Below are 4,952 nucleotides of genomic sequence, written 5' to 3' on the forward strand. Positions count from 1 at the left end.
TTTTGGCCAAAGTGAATAAATCACTTGATTTCCCCAGCAATTAAAGGTAGGGTTGGAGATCTTTGAAAAACGGTTCCTGTGAGCTATATTTTTGAAAATACACAGCCCGCCTTTCCTTTCAGCCCTCCCCTCAAAGCCACGCCTTCAAAACACATGAACGCGCATGCAGTCTGTCAAGTGTTCGGATTATCCCGGGAACCCACGAGAGCTCACGAGGCGGGGCTAGAACTAGAAGCCACGACAAATCGATTAGCCAAGCTAACTTCCAGCCATGGCACTGTCTCCGGCTACGGTAAGAATGTTCAACATCACAATAAACGCACAGGCCGTCATGGTTGCCATTTCAAGAAATATTGATGACAGTAGATGTATACTAGATTAGTTATTGAACTTGACTTGATACGTGTTACTTAGATATCTCATTCTAACTTCCTAACACTGATGACAGATGCTAGAACTATACCGTCATCCCTTGACAGTAGTTCTAGCCAGTAGCTACAGTACTGGCACATGGATTTATTTTGACAGATGTGTACAGCAGTATACATTTTACTATTGTATTTACAAACCCCAACTCCGGTGAAGTTGGGACGTTTGGTAAACAGTGAATAAAATCAAAATGCTATCATTTTCAAAACATTCAATCTATTCATTAGATGGAGAATAGTGAAAAGACAACATGTTAAGTGTTAAAACCGAGAAAAAATATTGTTTTGGGCGACATATGTACTCATTTCTAATTTGATAAATCCAACACGTCTCAAATAAGTTGGGACGGGGATCAGTGAAATTTAGTAAACATCCAAATAAGATAAAACAACAAAGAAGAACATTTCAAAATGAATTGTACTGACGGACAATATAGGTGTCCAGGTATAAGATCATCACAGAGAGGCTGAGTCACTCAGAATAAAAGATGCAAAGGGAATAATTACCATAGTTATTACATACATTTTTGAATTCCCTTTGATTTACCACGATTGAGTGTATATAAGACATATTTGTGTTACTAAAATCATTGTATAGGTTCATGACATCATGAAATATATATTGGCTGTAGTCTCACTCTAATTCCTGGAGTGCTAGAGCTATTGAAAATTGACCATATTAAGAATGCTTAATGCATGCAAATGATACAGGGGTGTAACATTCTCCTAAGCACCTGAGCTCACTTGAAATAGACCCAGAAGACATGGGAAACTGTCCTTTGCTTACAGAAGTCAGCAGAAGTTGTAGAAGTCCATTCTTTTTGACAATGATAGAGCATTGCACATCCTGTGCTACAGTGAAAATGGACCATCCAACTTGTGTTAGTGCTAACTTCAAAAGTCAGCCTCCATGATGGCATGCGGGTGCAGTAGTGCATTGGTTAAGATGTTCTCACTCATCTGTAGAGTTAAATACAGTGCTGAATGGTATAAATGGGTTTTAAACAGCATGAAAAGCCACTCATGCATTATATTTTGAAGGGAGATCTTCGATTACTGCCACATAGTAAGGTCAAATTGCATTCTCTACTATGTTTGGCTCCATCGTAAGGACCAGCAGGTGATAAAATGGTGGGCTTTTGGTCAAGACCTGTCACACTGTAAGCACTACAGGAAGGAAAACATTGCAAAACATGACAAGGAATACACCCACCATTTAAGCTGGTGAAATAATGTCCAAGATAGGAATTAACACTGTTTTTTATATATAATCATCTCATCGATAATGTATTTAACTGTTAAGTGTTGTCTTTTGTTTTGTTTTTAGTCTTCCTCGACATTTGCTGCCATTTATTGTCCCCGTCCCAACTCTTTTGAGACGTGTTGGATTTATCAAATTAGAAATGAGTACATATGTCCCCCAAAACAATATTTTTTCTCGGTTTTAACACTTAATATGTTGTCTTTTCACTATTCTCCATCTAATGAATAGATTAAATGTTTTGAAAATGATAGCATTTTGATTTTATTCACTGTTTACCAAACGTCCCAACTTCACCGGAGTTGGGGTTTGTATATATAGGGCCTACCGACACCACAATCCGTAGTGTTTTAGGCTATGACTTCAGATTTCACTTGGGTTGTCGCACGCGCAGACACAGGGGCAGAGGGAGTAAAGAAAAACAACCGAACTGATCAACGCTAATGAAATTGTTTTGGCTGACGATATTTTCATATGCTTTAGACCTTCCACGACCACGACGAAAGCTCCAGCTCTGACTTTCCTGGCCCATCACAATCATAACAGCCCAGTAGGACCGATGGCCAGAGATGGAGGAGGAGGAAGATAGACGCAGCAGAGGTCGGGGGTATTGATTAGGAAGACTCCAACAGAATTGACGCCCTGCTAACTGTAAGGATGTACATTCATCCCACAATAACATTATGTCCTGCTGTATTCCTCCAGATGTGTAAGTATTGTAATGGATGTTATCACAACAGATGTGCTCTATACCGCAACACGAGTAGGGTACACGAGTACACCTGTTGTGATACCCATTACAATATTTCTACTCCTATGAGTAGTAGTGTGATATTACATGGTTGTAGGTACACAACACCAGTGGTAGTTCAAGTACATCCATAAAAGCCCATCTACTTCATACATCTGTGTAACCCCTGGCACAACACCAGTTTGTAAGAAATTGACTGAAAACGTTGTATGCATACAATTGGCACATCTTTATTTATATACACAATAATGATTGCTTATGTCCATATTGGTCTTATTGTCAATAGAGTTATTTAGTCCCCATCATCAAATAGAAAATGCACTACATAAAATGTATTTATTGCTTTGCAGGCCTTGATTCAATCATTGAATTTGAAGCAATCCCATCGGTTACTGCAGCGNGCTCTGACCCGNGACCCCAGTTTGATGTTCGACCTGGCACATGGCATCTGGTCCTCAGTCACAGCACAGTAGCACAACCAACCTGGCGCCTCTGCGCAATCTGTAAGGAGATGCCCATGAACATTGAAAGGAAATGCTGTGGTGTTCTCAGTTTTGATGGAAGACTTTGGGCTGATGTAGGACCAGGTGAGAGAAACGGTCTCTTCAGGCATGCAGCCTACAGACAGTATGGGGCACTTGAACAGGGTTGACGTTGTAATACACAGTACAATACCCAGGATTAGCCAGGGTTACCCTGCTCCACTAGAGCAATATAAAAGGTTTATACAGAGTACGGTATAAAACACACAAACCGGCAGTGTGCAGAGTTTTATTATTTTTCATTATCTGTAGGAGCATTCATCTGTACATTTATACATCTCACCTTGGTTTGGAACCACGTTTGTCTTGTTACCATTGTTTTTTTTTCATACATAGAAAATAAATGCAACCTGTCAAATAATCTTCTGATTGTGGTCTTGTGGAATATATAAATTATGTAACCATGCATTTTCAGTCAGAGAATGAATAAAAAAAAGTCAAATTGTGTCCACCAATATTTACTGTCATTGAAATGTATGGACAATTTAAACAATGTATTACACATGACACTAGATACATTACTTTATACTATATTTACAGTTGTCATTACCACACAAAAACTCTGGGAAGGTGGGTAAGTGCAGCAACTGTGAAGGGCCTAGTCTGAGGTTGGAGGCGTCTGTGCTGTAAAAAGATAAACAGAATTAGAAATCACATATCTGACAGTAGCTCCAGTGACATTTTAAATGTAAGTAACCTGGGTTGTTGGGGCAGGGACACCAAAAATAACTCCTTTATCTGGGCTCACCTGGTTGTGAGTGTCTGCGGTCAGCCATCCCTCTTAGGGTAGAAAGTCTTCTGCGCAGGACGGTGCCCTGAAGGTTGACGTTCACAGTATGCAGCCTTCATGTCCTGGAACTTTTATTGTGCAATTTTCCATATCTGAAACAAGCAATGTGTTAGACTATATTAGGGCTTCATTACATTAAATTACACAGGTTTTACAGTGTTGGCTACAGTCACAGGACCAAAGTGGACTTGGGTGCCTTGCTGAAGTGCACTTCAGCTGTGGATGGAGGTGTAGGTAGGGAGAGGTAAGGATGGGATTTCAACCTGCTTCTCTCTGATCTTAGGACCACCTCTCACCATCAGGTGATGGCTGGCTGCTACCTCAAATTTCATTCATGGCCCAAGTTATGTTCTGTAATCAGCATTGTTTTTACCTTACAAAAATAAATGTAAATGCATTCAGCACCATGGGGGGCTGTGAAGACCTTTGAGAATATTTGCAGAACTACATACTGAATTGAGCCATCCGCCTTTCTCTTGGTTGGTGTGTTGAGATGGTGACTGCAGTCCAGGCTTCTTGGATCGGAGGAGAAAAGCTGTAGCTTTTACTGGCATAAGTATGTGGTTGTGGAAGGACCCTGTCTGCTGTTGACCTGAGGGAAAAAAGAGCACAAATTGCATATTAGCACAGAGCCCATGCTTAGACCATAGACAGATAAATCATCTGGCACAATCTGCATGCAACCAACAGAACCTAGAAAGAGAAAGATTAGCAGCAATACACAAAGGGGACAAGTATACAAAAAACATGCAAAGTGTTCTGATAAGGTGCATGGAGGTAGTCTGTGTTGATTCCAGCAACCTCAAAGACTGAAAAGTGTCCCAGTGTGTTGAATTGAAAACTTGGCGCGTGCGCGCACACATAGGAATAAGATAATTTAGTGTATCAATTACAACTACAGGATCTGTTCGCTTTTGTCAGATAGAACCATTGTTTTTCAAAGGCAGATCATTCCAAAAAGGATAGTAGTACCTGCAACTGGACGAAATTACACCCACATAAATAAAATAAACTACCAGTGTGCGGTGATTCATTCTTCATTTACTTGGCAGCCTTGATATGTTGTGATACAGGAGCAAGGAACAGCTATGGAAAACACCACAACCTTGGAATGGACAAAGCAGAACATTTCAATATAACCAGGGTAAAACAAATAATGTACCGGCATCTCCATGTGATC

General features: G+C 40.3%; 1 long non-coding RNA gene across 2 annotated transcripts; it reads right to left on the reverse strand.

The window, feature by feature from the left end:
- Positions 1 to 2,917: 2,917 nt before the first annotated feature.
- Positions 2,918 to 4,952, reverse strand: LOC134442690 (uncharacterized). Of its 2 annotated transcripts, XR_010033446.1 has the most exons (4): positions 4,789 to 4,952; positions 4,225 to 4,364; positions 3,731 to 3,864; positions 2,918 to 3,606 (listed from the first exon to the last, which is right to left on the reverse strand). It is a non-coding gene; the product is annotated as an uncharacterized LOC134442690 (long non-coding RNA). The 2 variants fall into 2 exon arrangements; XR_010033445.1 differs by lacking the exon at positions 4,789 to 4,952 and having other exon boundaries at positions 4,225 to 4,622.

The sequence above is a fragment of the Engraulis encrasicolus genome, unplaced genomic scaffold, assembly GCF_034702125.1.
Source record: "Engraulis encrasicolus isolate BLACKSEA-1 unplaced genomic scaffold, IST_EnEncr_1.0 scaffold_212_np1212, whole genome shotgun sequence".
Classification (NCBI taxonomy): Eukaryota; Metazoa; Chordata; class Actinopteri; order Clupeiformes; family Engraulidae; genus Engraulis; species Engraulis encrasicolus.